Raw genomic sequence first — 14186 nt, 5'->3', positions numbered from 1 at the left:
GCAGATGGCAGCCTTGCCAATATCTTCTATGGATGTAGAGCAGAAATAGGCTTAAGCAGGCTGTGGTAGATCTGACAAGGTTTCACCTTTCTTGGAGTTATTGCCCTAACATGAGCATAGCAATAATGATTCAATCAGAAATCCAAGATTTGTAACTGAACACACCTACTTGACTGGATTGAAGGAGATGAACAACTGTGAAAAATTCCTAGAGTATTCTGTCCTTTCCAGATAGTACATTAACAGTCTTCTGTAATCCTGAGTATGAAGTATTTTCCCTTAGTTGTGTGTGGTCTCAGAAAAAAAGTATTACCATAAACAGGGTTTTCAATAGACAGTGGGATGAATTAGCCATGTGATGTCATCCAACTGAGCCAAACTGACCCATCTCTCTAGCTCAGTAAAGTTTTACTCCTGAGCATGAGTGGAAATTACTGCATACTTCATTCAGCTCTTCACTCATTTGTCAAGCTTAGCTTTGGCTAGGTCAGAGCTTTCCAACTTTTACCCAATGTGGCTCCATTTTAACACTTGAAAATATGACTACAGAAAATGACAAACAAATTAGCAAGGTGTGGTCCCTCACCAACAATCACTCCACATTTGTACTCATCCCAGTCCAGTCAATTCTCTCTCTCAACCTCCACCCTTTGTGAAGACCCCCTTCCTAGCCTCCTCGCCTCCAGCAGATGCCCCTTCAATCCTCCCCAGTCCTCCAACTCCTTCTCTCACCCCTTTCAGCCTTTTTCACATCCTCCCAGCTGATCTTTCACCCCAAATCCTTCTTATAACCTCCAACTGATCCTGTCATTCCCTCATCTCACCCATCCTCTACACGCTTTCATCCCCATCCTATCTTTATCACCCCTCAGACTTATCTCCTCCTTTCTAACCCTTCTCTCACAACCACCTGGTTCCCTCTCACTCCACCTCCTCTTAAATCCTCCAATCTTCTTTTCTCCCCCTCTTACCCACCAAATCCCTCTGCATCTGATCCCAACCTTCAAACATCCCATTCTCTACACATTCCCCTGATCCAGGGCCAGCAACATTTTTCTTTGGGCTCCAGGACAAAGGTGGACAACTGGTGAGAGGAGAGAGCAGGCTGATAGCAGGGACAACTTTTTTCACTTCCCCTTCCCTCATGGCTAGTCCCAAGCCCAACAGTGATTTGCAAGTAGTGGCAGCATTAGTAATAAAGGTAGTACAGGGCTGTGAGCCAACATTTTCAAAATGTGGTATCCAAGGGGTACTTCCCAACTTTCTCTTTAGACCATCGGAGGCTCACTCCCTGGGAGTCTTTCCACAAACTTCACTCACTGCTGCAGCAATCCAACATCTGTATTCATTTTGGTAACTTCGAATTCTGCTAAACCTTGGCATCAGATGCCATCTTATTGTGCCACTGCTAGGAGGCCACCACTCAATCCCTCTCAGGCAGTAGATAAAGGGGAATACATCTGTTGGGCTAAAAGAAGCATCAGTGTCTGGGGGAAAATGCTTCTGTGCCTTGAAATGTCACCTCCAAGGATGAAGCTCTTGAGTCCATTGGTAAGAGAACACCAACAACAGATATATGTTCATGGGGCCTGGAGAAGTCCCAGGCAAGGAAAACCAGAGAGAGTTCTCTTTTTGTGTGACCATCAGGTCAGCATAAAGTTAAACCCGCCAGCACACACAGAACTCACTGCCTCATATCCTACATCTTGGACATGCCCCCATTACTTATGTTAATGAAAGTGTGAAAATGCATTTGGCATGTAAAGCAGGGACATCCAACAAGCATGCCCTCATGTCACTGCACATTACTGTAGGTCACTTTTCTACTAGTTTCACTGCTGTGCTAAGTCCAAATGCAAAGGGTTCTATAGTTCAACCAAATGGGATGCTTGGGGCAAAGATGTCATTGTAATGTTCTACAGATGAGTCTTAAAAGCATACGGAAGTCACAAAAAGCTAAGTATTTTTTTTAAACAAGAGAACATGGAATAAATCTTAAGTTTAAAAAATGACAATGAAATCTATATAACATGGGATGCTCAGATAGGAAAAACAAACCACTTCTCTCTTCTTTGGTACTTTGGGAATAGTTCAAATAAGGATTTTGGCAACAAATTCATATACAGTTTCAGTGTGCTCTCTGGATATGCTGAAATTTAAGAACATAAGACATGCTATGCTGGGTCACAGCAAAGTCCACCAAGCCCAGCATCCTGTCTCTGATAATGGGCAGTTCTGGTCAGGAAAACCCAGTATATCCCAAAATAGATCTATTTTTCGATCCTCACTCCCAGGGATAGCAATAGCTTTCTTTCCTCTAGTTGATTAATATTTTGTGGCATTTACCTCAACAAAATTGCCTATATCTTTTAAACCCTGCTATGCTGGTCACCTTGACCACATTCAACCAATTCCTCAGCTTGATTGTGTGCTGTGTGAAAAAGTAATTTCTACGAATTTTTTTTTTAATCTTGTTGGTTGTTAGTTTCAGAGAGTGTCCTCTTGTTTTAATATTTGAAATGATAACCATCCTTTATTAACACCACTTATTTTATATAGTTTATCATGTCCCCAGTTAACTGTCCTTTTTTAAGATGAAAACCCTAATTGTGAAGCTGTGTCATAGGGTGGCAGTCACATCCCCTTTATCAGCTTTGTTGCTCTCCTCTACATCTTTTCTAGTTCCATTATCTTTTTTTTTTTTTTTTTTAGATAGAACTGTACACAGTACTTTCCAGTGTGGTAACGCAGTGGATCAATAGAGGTGCAATATGATATTTTCCATTTTATTCTCCATTCCTTTTTGGATCATTCCTAGCATTCTATTTGCTTTTTTGACAGCCGCCTCACACTGAACTGAAGATTTCAGTATTGCTGCAAGGACTCCAAGGTCCTTTTTCCTGGGTGGTGACTCAATGCAGAACCCAGCATTGTGCTCCTATAGTTGGGATTTTTCCCTATGTCTGTAACTTTGCATTTTTCCACATTAAATTTCATCTGCCATTTAGATGCCCAATCTCCTATAGTCTCACAAGGCCCTTCTGCAATTCCTCAAAGACTTCCTGACTTCTTTGGTATAAGGAAATATTTAGAATAGAATCCCTCCCATCTTTCTGTATTTGGCACTAACTCTCAGCATATGCTGCTAATAAAGGGGTCAGATCTTGTGACAGAACTGGAAGCTGGTCTGGGGAAAACAAAGGAGGGGGGAGGAGGACACAAAGCTTATTTTGAAAACCCAACAATCTGAGATGATAAATGACTACTGGGAATGAAAAAAATAGAAAGCCTTCCCCCAAACTGGAAGATCTTCTAAGGAGAAGGGACAGTGATAATACTGGTAGTCAAAAATTTGGTCCACATTTTATGACAAAATTGTTGGCTAGATTTCCTTTGTATTCTATTTCTGGGAAGTTGGTGAGACTACCCAATTGTTGCTGCTGTTGAGGATGTTGTCTATAATAAGGGTGAAGTTAGTACCTTCTGTGGGAGTAACAGTATTGTTTCCTGAATGCTTGCTACTGGTATTTCCTTTGCACAGACTGTTCTGCAGGAGCAAAGTAGAGCAGCGATCCTTTTATTAGATTGACAGCCTCCTTGACTTTGTCACCAAATAGTATGGCCCCAGCACAAGGGGTACCGTCAATTTGTCATGGACATCTTCTCTTAGGCATGATGCTTTAAGCCCTATAGCAATGGCTGACAATCTAAATGATGTGCCAAACTAACCTAATTAAATCTGTTGTACACCCCTCTGCTAAAGATGTGGTGTAACTTGTTTTTAATGTCTGCCAAAAGACTAAGATGTGTCTCCAACTTTCTGTGGGGTATTATAAAGATATTGGACCATCTGAAATTCTGGATTGGAATTTGCTGACTGAAAATGTTTTCTATACTCAAAATAATGATCCAGATAATACCAGACACTTGTGTACTCAACAAAAAATATTAATAGTCTGGCTGGAAATGGATTGTATGTTTGAACTGGGGAAACCTCATAAAGTGCCTAAATTGGGCTATATGGATATGCCCAATGGCTACTAACGAGACTCTAGCTCCAACTTAGTGGTTGTTAGAGAAAAGTTATTTATAACACCCTCCCCACCTTTCTCCGCCTTGAACCCAGCCTGGCCACATTCAAAAAAGGCATAAAAACGTGGCTTTTCAGAAAGGCCTATCCGGAAACCAATCAAACCTAGACACACCTACCTAGATCCTCCCATACAGTCCCTCAACCTCAATCCCTCTCACCCTGTCCGCCCTTTCCCCCCCTCTTAAGGCAATTCCTCATCGCCCTTCCTTTGCCCGCCCTCGTTCTGCAAATTTACAAAATTGCGCATTGTGTCCAATGTAATTAATCTTATCCTAATTGTAACTACTGTATATAGCTCCTTCTGTAAATAAGTTCCTCCTATTTCTTATTTTGACGGTTGTTTTTTCTCTCTCTCACGCTACCTATCTTTCCCTCCCTTCTCCTGTCTCCCCTACCCCCCTCCTTTTTTTCTGGCCTGCTCCCATCCCCGCCCCCTGTTTATTGTAATTTCCTCCTTTAATTGAGTTACTTGTAAACCGGCGTGATGTGCCATACGAACGTCGGTATATTAAAAGTTGTTAAATAAATAAATAAATAAATAATCATTGGAAAACCCCAGAATGTACAAGTTGCTCAATCTATTATTCTGATGGCTAACTTGATAGTCCAGTGCGAGTCAGCTGTGGTGGTATACAAAAATTAAATGTTATACCATAAAAGACTCACAGTTATGACGCCAAGATATTGTATACATAACTTCATGCAATAAGTATTGTAATCCCGACAGTGCAGTGTTTCGAGTAAATCCTCTTCATCAGTGAGTGACTCTTAAGCATGGAATATACCTCTATGACTCAGCTGTGAAAATGTGCCTGGAACGATATTCAAAGTTATACAATCTTTATCATGATGTGATAATACATCTATGTACAAAATGGCAACTTATAGATGATTAAGAACTCACTCTTTAAGTGATGGCAAAATTTGCTCCTTCACATTGAGTGCTGTGCTGACGCTGAAAATGTCGCAGTGATTATATCTTCTTGGTCAGAGTGCTTTTTCTCTCTTAGACTAATATAGCATGAAATGAAAAAAAATTTTTTTTGCCCACAATAGACTTTCTAAATGAATATCTAACTCGAAGTTGTAACAAGTAGTTTGCAAAGATGTACTTACATGCGCGATGTACTCATACCGCTGCTGTGGCACTGACAGGAGGCGGCGCGGAAACACTAGATTTTAAAACTGAAATCTTCCCGCCGATTTGACAAAGGAAATGACGTGTGAAGACATATATGGTCATCTACGTCAATGGTCCGCCATTTTAATTAGCGGAGAAACCCCCATTCTCTCCAAAAAAGGTTAAAGACGTCATTGGGAGCCATTTTGGATGGGGATATACCTTGTATCTATCCAAATAAGGAGTTTGACATCATGTCGGCCATTTTGAATGCAGGACTTCTAATCTATCCAAAAAAGGGGTTTTACGTCATCAAACGGCCATATTGGAAGAAAAGTAAAGTGAAACGGGATCACATATTCTGTCTCCAAAATTCCTAAGAATGTAAAATCAGTTCGTGGAACACAGACAATTGCTATAGGTTCACCATATATTTCAAATAAGTGTATACCATTCGATCTTTTCATTAAGACCGGTGGGTTCAACAGAATGTAATCGAAAAATCCACTGATTTTCTTTGTAATTTAATATAGATATTCTATCACCTCCTCGCCATGATAATGAAACGTGTTCTATAATCAGCCATTTTAGGTCTTCAAAAGTGTGTTGGTGGTCTACACAATGAGAAACAATAGGTGCTTTCATATCTTTATTTTTGAGCCGGCTTTTGTGTTCTGTGAGTCTGGTTCTGATCTTGCGTTTGGTACGACCCACGTAGATAAGCTGACAAGGACAGATGATCCCGTATACTACAAAATCGGTGTTACAATCTACCTGTTGCTTCCTGTACACTGTGGTACCTGTAACGGGATCAGTCCAATCACAGCCTGTAATGGCTTGAGCGCAAAAACTACATTTGTCACACTTCACTTGTCCCAACAGGTTAGAATCCAATCGTAATGTGGGGGCTGCTCGAACTACATGTTGTTTGACGTTTGTCCCTCTTGAGTATGCAAACATGGGAGGGGTATGAAAAATTTGATGAGGGCTAAGTACATGCCAGTTGTGCAGAATGGCGGTAATACACATATCAGGCTAGTTTCTGATGTTTTGCTTCTATAGTTTAATAATTGTTCTCTTTCTGAACAATTAGCACGCTTGTATGCCTTTTTAATACTGTAATTAGGATATCCTCTATCCAAGAAACGTTGTCGAAGAAGTCCTGCTTGTGTCTGAAAATCTTGTTTATCTGAGCACAGTCTACGAATGCGGAAAAATTGTCCGACTGGTAAACCCTCTTTAAACCGACGTGGGTGGTGACTTTCAAAGCGTAACAGGTTATTTTTGTCCGTGGGTTTACGATATAAAGTAGTTTCAACTCCTGTAGATGTCTTCTTGATAAGAATATCTAAAAAGGCTATTTGTTCGTGATAAGTGATTGCAAACTTTAAGCAAGGATGAGCTTGATTAAGCCAAACATGAAATTGCAAAGGAAAATTAGTTTCTTACCTGATAATTTTCGTTCCTGTAGTACCAAGGATCAGTCCAGGACACCTGGGTTGTGACTCCGCACCAGTAGATGGAGACAGACTAAAACTTGTGGGCGGAGCATATATGCCCCTGTGCCAGTCACAGCCCCTCAGTCATACGTAATGTCAAAGTAGACAAAAGCCAAAAGGCAACCATAGCTAACCATACAACTTGGTAGGGAAAAGAAAACCAACACCCCTACAGGAACCAGACTCCCCAACCGGGAGAGCGAATGGATCAGCGTACTGAAAAACACAATAATGAGCGGACTCTCCGTTACTATAACGCAACACTGCGGGCGGGATCCTGGACTGATCCTTGGTACTACAGGAACGAAAATTATCAGGTAAGAAACTAATTTTCCTTTCCCTGTACGTACCAGGATCAGTCCAGGACACCTGGGATGTACCAGAGCTAACTTACCGAGGGTGGGAAGCAGAGAGTCCCGCTCGGAGTACCCTCTCTCCAAAACCCCCAGCTTCAGTAGCCTGAACATCCAACCGGCAATGTTTAATGAAGGTATGCAACGACTTCCAGGTATCCGCCCTGCAAAGCGTGTCGAATGAGCCCGAAGACCCACCGGCGGCGATTTTCCGCGCAGAATGTACGCAGAACCAATGGCTTCCTTGAGCCAACGGGCAATTGTCATGCGGGACGCCGCAGCACCTTTCTTTGGACCCGAAGTTAACACAAACAGATGATCCGTCACCCGAAACGGATTAGTAACCTCCAGATAGCGAAGCCGGGACCTCCGCACATCTAGTTTTCTCAAGTCTTTTGTTTTCGGGTCCGAAGACTCCGCAACCGAGAAAGCGGGAAGTTCAATTGACTGATTCAAATGGAACGACGACACGACCTTAGGAAGGAAGGAAGGAGGTAACCGTCCGCAAGGAGACCACCGAATCGGAGATGCGCAAGAAGGTCTCCCTACAGGACAACGCCTGTAATTCTGAAAACACGACGGGCCGATGCAATCGCCACTAGGAATACGGTCTTCAAGGTGAAATCCTTGAGCGTAGAACGTTTCAGGGGCTCAAAACGGCACTGAGCATAAGGCTGAGAGTACCCAGTTGAGGTTCCAAGACGGGCAAGGGGGCCGCAACGGAGGACGGAGGTGCTTAGCCCCCCTAAGAAAGCGGGAGATATCCGGGTGGAGAGCCAGAGAGATCCCCCGGACCTTACCACGCAAACAGCCAAGCGCCGCCACTTGAACCCGAAGGGAATTACACGCTAAACCTTCGGCGAGCCCCGCCTGGAAAAAAAGCCAGAATATCGGGAATAGAAGCGGAAGTGGGGTCTAGGCCCCACTCCATGCACCATTCCTCAAAAACTACCCAGACCCGAACATAAGCTAGGGACGTAGACTGTTTTCTGGATCTCAGCAACGTAGCAACGACCGCATCCGAATAGCCTTTTCTCTTCAACCGATACCTCTCAAAAACCATGCTGCGAGACAAAAGTGAGCCACATCCTCCAAACAGACGGGGCCCTGACGAAGGAACCCCGGGAATCCCTGTAGACGAAGGGGTGCGGCCACTGACAGCTGGACCAGGTCCGCAAACCACGGACGGCGTGGCCACTCCGGCGCCACCATGATCACATTGGATGGATGCAATTCTATGCGCCGTAGGATCTTTCCGATCATGGGCCACGGTGGTAACACATAGAGAAGCACATCCACCGGCCAGGGAAGCACCAACGCGTCGACTCCTTCTGCTCCCCTTTCGCGACGTCGACTGTAAAATCGCGGAGCCTTCGCGTCGTGCCAGGTGGCCATCAGATCCATGTGGGGCATTCCCCAAGTCCGGCGAATGAAGAGAAACGCCTCGTCCGCCAACTCCCACTCTCCGGGATCCAAGCGGTGACGACTGAGAAAATCCGCCTGGACGTTGTCGATTCCCACTATGTGGGAAGCCACGAGATGGCTGAGATGCCGTTCTGCCCAGAGCATCAAGAGCCGCGCCTCCTCCGCCACTAGAGGACTTCTTGTCCCTCCCTGGCGATTGATGTAAGCCACGGTGGTAGCGTTGTCCGACCATACCCGGACCGCCTGTCCGCGCACGAGGGGTAGAAAAGCTTGCAGCGCCAGACGGACCGTTCTGGTCTCCAGCCGGTTGATAGACCACCGGGTCTGCGACTCTGACCACAGACCCTGAACCGACTTCCAGCTCAGGCTGGATCGCGCCTGCCCCTCGAGAGGTAGAGGTAGATAGAAATCCTCGGAAACCGGTTTCCAGCGGGAAAGCAATGAGGACTGCAGCGGCCATAGATGAGCGAACGCCCAAGGGACTAACGCCAGCTTGGATGCCATAGACCCCAGAACCGTCAGGTAATCGCAGACTCGTGGCCGGTGTAGCGACAAAAAACGTAGCACCTGAGACTGCAGTTTGCATATCCGGTCCTGCGAGAGAATCACACTGCCTCGCTACGTGTCGAACAGGGCTCCAAGATATTCCAAGGACTGAGAGGGTTCGAGATAACTCTTGTTGAAGTTGACCACCCAGCCCAGGGACTGCAAGAGCTGTAACACCCTGGCCACCGCCTGCCGACACAGACTCTGAGACTTCGCCCGGCTCAGCCAATCGTCGAGGTAAGGGTGAACCAGCAGGCCTTCCCGCCGCAACTGCGCCGCCACGACCACCATCACTTTCGTGAATGTCCGAGGCGCTGTCGCCAGGCCGAACGGAAGCGCCCGGAACTGGAAGTGCCTGCCCAGAATGCCAAACCTCTGAAACCGCTGAAACGCTGGTTGAATTTCCACATGAAGGTATGCTTCTGTGAGATCTAGGGACGCCAGGAATTCGCCGGGACGCACTGACGCGATCACTGACCGAATGGTCTCCATTTTGAAGTGAGGGACTCGAAGGCATCTGTTGACTCCTTACAGATCCAGAATTGGGCGGAAAGTGCCGTCTCTCTTGGGGACTAAGAAGTAAATGGAGTACCGGCCCTTGCCGTACTGAGCGGCCGGAACCGGCGAGATGGCTCCCAGTCTTTCTAGTCTTTGGATGGTATCTAGCACCGCCGCCTTCTTCTTGGGATCCTTGCAGGGTGAGACCAGGAATTTGTCCGTTGGGATGCGAGCCAAATCTAACTCGTAGCCATGTTTTATCACGTCGAGGACCCATTGATCCGATGACACGCTGGCCCATTCCTCGAGGAATAAGGATAGACGCGTCCCCACGTTTGGAACAGCGTGCCGAGGACGCGACGAGGGATGGGCCGGCCGAACTTCATTGCGAAGGCTTGGACCCCGCACCCGACGGGGCCCCTCCTTGCCGGCCAAAACGTTTGCCCCGAAAGGACTGCTGCCACTGGGTGTACCGAGAGGAAGACGGCCTAGGGTCCAGAGGATCTTTGTGGCCTAGACTTCCTGGGCCCCCTGAACCGGGCTCTGCCTGAAAAGGAAAATCTCGACCGGGTCCTATCCTCCGGCAGCTTAAACGCTCAGTTCTCCCCCAGGTAAACCATGAAATCGTCCAACTCCTTGTCGAACAGCAATGTCCCCTTAAAAGGCAAAGCCCCGAGGTGAGCCTTGGAAGAGCCATCCGCTGCCCAATTGCGCAGCCAAAGGAGACGACGTGCCGACACCGCTGCCACCATGGACCTAGCTGAGGTGCGCAAAAGATCATGGAATGCATCCGCGCCATAGGCAATGGCCGCCTCCAATCTGTCAGCTTGGGAAGCCTCCTCTGAAGAGAGACCCGCATTCGCCTGCAGGACTTGAGTCCAGCGCAGACTAGCACGCATAGCAAAATTTGTGCAACTGGCGGCACGCACCCCTAGGGCAGAAACCTCAAAAATATTTTGAGTTGAACCTCCAACGTACGGTCTTGAATATCCCGGAGGGCTGTCGCTCCCGTGACCGGGATGGTAGACCTCTTCGTGACAGCTGACACTGCCGAATCCACCTTTGGGAGTCGGAGGAGCTCTAGCGCGTCCTCCGGCAAAGGGTAAAGTTTGTCCATGGCCTTGCTGACCTTCAGACCTAACTCCGGAGTATCCCATTCCTTGAAGAGGATATCCGTGGACGAAAAAATGAAAAACGACCGCCGGCCCTGTGAACCCAATCAGAACAGGATCCATATTTGCCTCCTGGCGGACCACCACCGGAGGAGCCTCAATCCCCAGCTCCTGGAGAATGGCCGGAATGAGTGGCGACAGTTCCTCTCTGCGGAACAGACGCACCACCTTGGGGTCATCCCCGTCGACGGCCTGCGCTCCTTTACCTGTACTGGGCTGCGCCGAGCCATCTGCTGCTGCCGTCCCGGCCCCAGGCAGGGGCTCCTCGGAGGCCTCTGTGTCCGCCCCGGAGGTATCTTCGGAATCCGAGTTCTGCGGCACCCCTCGGGGAAGCCGTTTGCCCCAGGCCGCTCTCTGGGTGGTCTTCGTCACCCTCCTTGCCATCTTCTTCTGCGGCGGGGACCGGTGGACCCTTGAACGCGAGGCGTCCCCCCGTCTGCGCTTGCTGCGCTTATAACGGCGCAGCAAAAGCGCCAAATCTTCAGAAAACTTGCCCGAATCCGTTGCGTCGCTTTCCGAATGCCCCCGGGACTGGGGCCCCTCTGAAGGGACCTCCACCGCTGCACCCCGCTGCGGGGAAAGCGTAGGAGGTAAAACCGAGGCCCCCACCGTTTCCCGCGAAGCTACCCGGCCGGTAGACAAAATGGCCGCCATTCCCGCGCTGACCAGGAACGGGTCAGGAGGCCTATCAGGGGGACCCCCCCTTGCGACGGCGATCGCGCGACCCGGGAACGGGCCCCCCGAGGAGCCGCCGACGATCCCTCGTCTCCCGGGACGCAGGCCGAGCAAAGCCCGTCCCGGGAGAGACGCGCGCGCGCGCCGAGTCGCAGGCCCTGCACTGCGAGCCGCGCGGCCCTGCAAAAAACCGCGGGAAACCAAAGACGCGCCGAAAAGCACTGAGGGACGCCGAATAAACACAAAAATTCAACGCGGCGAAAATCGGCGACCTCCCCCCTGCCGAAGACGCCCCCCCTCGAGCGGAACGGAGCGCAACGCCAGGGAACGGAGAGCCGACTGAAAACAAAAGTAAAAACACTTTTTTTTTTTTTTTTTTTTTTAAATAAGAAAAAACGCTGTCCCAGGTGCTGAAAAGCCCTATGTCCTGCAGGGGTGAGTGAACCGGGCTCCCCGGTGTCACCCCTGACGCTGCTACTAGTCCAGCCGGGTCCTCAACCCTAGCAGCGGCCTCAACCTGGGGAGGGTAGTCCCCTCAGGACCTCTCAACTCCCCAGGGAGGCAGGGCAACTGGGACTAGAATTAAACAAGATTAAATAAAACCCAATTTGAAGAAAAAAACCAAGTTAGGCCTAATAAAATCAACCACAAAAGCGAACCTGACTAACCACACAGAATCAGGCCCGACAGGGCTGTGACCAGACCTGCACCACCTACTGGAGACAGAGTAAGACTGAGGGGCTGTGACTGGCACAGGGGCATATATGCTCCGCCCACAAGTTTTAGTCTGTCTCCATCTACTGGTGCGGAGTCACAACCCAGGTGTCCTGGACTGATCCTGGTACGTACAGGGAATAGCTGTTCTTCTGTACTTGTCCATACAAAGAATATATCATCAATATATCTCGCCCATGAAACGATGTTTGCAAACTGGGGTGACTGGTAAATGATGGTCTCTTCAAATTCAGATACAAACAAATTTGCTATATCTGGGGCTATGGGAGAACCCATAGCTACCCCGTGTATTTGTAAAAAATATTCTTGTTGAAATGCAAAAAAATTGTTAAACAGAACCAGACGTGTAAGAGATAACAAAAATTCTGGGGGGACACAATGTGGTCGAGGTCTATGGGACAAAATCTTTGTAACTAATTCAAATACATCGTCCTGTGGGACATTGGTGTATAAGGATTCCACATCCAAACTCACTAGAAATGATTCTGAAGATATCGGACCCAAGCATGCTAATTTCTGTAGCATGTCAGAGGTGTCTTGGATGTAAGATGTTGCTTCAATAACCGCCGGTTGAAGAAAAAGATCTAAAAATTTGGCTAATGGTTCTAGTATGGATCTGTTGGCTGATACAATGGGTCTACAGGGAGGGTTATTAAGATTCTTATGTATTTTTGGAATACCATAGATAACGGGGGTGCGAGGAGATTGTACATTCAAAAAGTTATACTCTTTAGTGGTTAAAAACACCTAAAGACATAGCAAATTGTAAGAGTTGAGAAATTTGGACTTGTAAATCAAGAGTGGGATCTGAAGACAATCTACGATAGTATTTTGTATCTTGCAATTGCCGTTTAATTTCCATATCATAATCATTATGATTCATAATGACTACTGCCCCACCCTATCTCTATTAAATTACAAAGAAAATCAGTGGATTTTTCGATTACATTCTGTTGAACCCACCAGTCTTAATGAAAAGATCGAATGGTATACACTTATTTGAAATATATGGTGAACCTATAGCAATTATTTGTGTTCCACGAACTGATTTTACATTCTTAGGAATTTTGGAGACAGAATATATGATCCCGTTTCACTTTACTTTTCTTCCATTATGGCTGTTTGATGACGTAAAACCCCTTTTTTGGATAGATTAGAAGTCTCTGCATTCAAAATGGCCAACATGATGATGTCAATCTCCTTATTTGGATAGATACAAGGTATATCCCCATCCAAAATGGCTCCCAATGACGTCTTTAACCTTTTTTGGAGAGAATGGGGGTTTCTCCGCTAATTAAAATGGCGGACCATTGACGTAGATGACCATATATGTCTTCACACGTCATTTCCTTTGTCAAATCGGCGGGAAGATTTCAGCTTTAAAATCTAGCGTTTCCGCGCCGCCTCCTGTCAGTGCCAAAGCAGCGGTATGAATACATCGCGCATGTAAGTACGTCTTTGCAAACTACTTGTTACAACTTCGAGTTAGATATTCATTTAGAAAGTCTATTGTGGGCAAAAAATTTTTTTTTCATTTCATGCTATATTAGTCTAAGAGAGAAAAAGCACTCTGACCAAGAAGATATAATCACTGCGACATTTTCAGCGTCAGCACAGCACTCAATGTGAAGGAGCAAATTTTGCCATCACCTAAAGAGTGAGTTCTTAATCATCTATAAGTTGCCATTTTGTACATAGATGTATTATCACATCATGATAAAGATTGTATAACTTTGAATATCGTTCCAGGCACATTTTCACAGCTGAGTCATAGAGGTATATTCCATGCTTAAGAGTCACTCCCTGATGAAGAGGATTTACTCGAAACACTGCACTGTCGGGATTACAATACTTATTGCATGAAGTTATGCATACAATATCTTGGTGTCATAACTGTGAGTCTTTTATGGTATAACATTTAATTTTTGTATACCACCACAGCTGACTCGCACTGGACTATCAAGTTAGCCATCAGAATAATAGATTGAGCAACTTGTACATTCTGGGGTTTTCCAATGATTATAAATAACTTTTCTCCAACAACCACTAAGTTGGAGCTAGAGTCTCGTT

The 14186-nt window shown here is 46.5% G+C and overlaps 1 protein-coding gene and 1 long non-coding RNA gene across 5 annotated transcripts in view; both read right to left on the bottom strand.

Moving 5' to 3' along the window:
• Positions 1 to 14186, bottom strand: part of ADAM10 (ADAM metallopeptidase domain 10) — a 482781-nt gene that overhangs the window by 214607 nt on the left and 253988 nt on the right. The gene's annotated exons all lie outside the window — the stretch shown is intronic.
• Positions 4632 to 5002, bottom strand: LOC115074702. Its single transcript, XR_003852321.1, has 2 exons — positions 4879 to 5002; positions 4632 to 4840 (listed from the first exon to the last, which is right to left on the bottom strand). It is a non-coding gene; the product is annotated as an uncharacterized LOC115074702 (long non-coding RNA).

This window comes from Rhinatrema bivittatum, chromosome 13, assembly GCF_901001135.1.
Source record: "Rhinatrema bivittatum chromosome 13, aRhiBiv1.1, whole genome shotgun sequence".
In the NCBI taxonomy this organism is placed as follows: domain Eukaryota; kingdom Metazoa; phylum Chordata; class Amphibia; order Gymnophiona; family Rhinatrematidae; genus Rhinatrema; species Rhinatrema bivittatum.
This window is presented reverse-complemented; position numbering and strand designations above follow the sequence as displayed.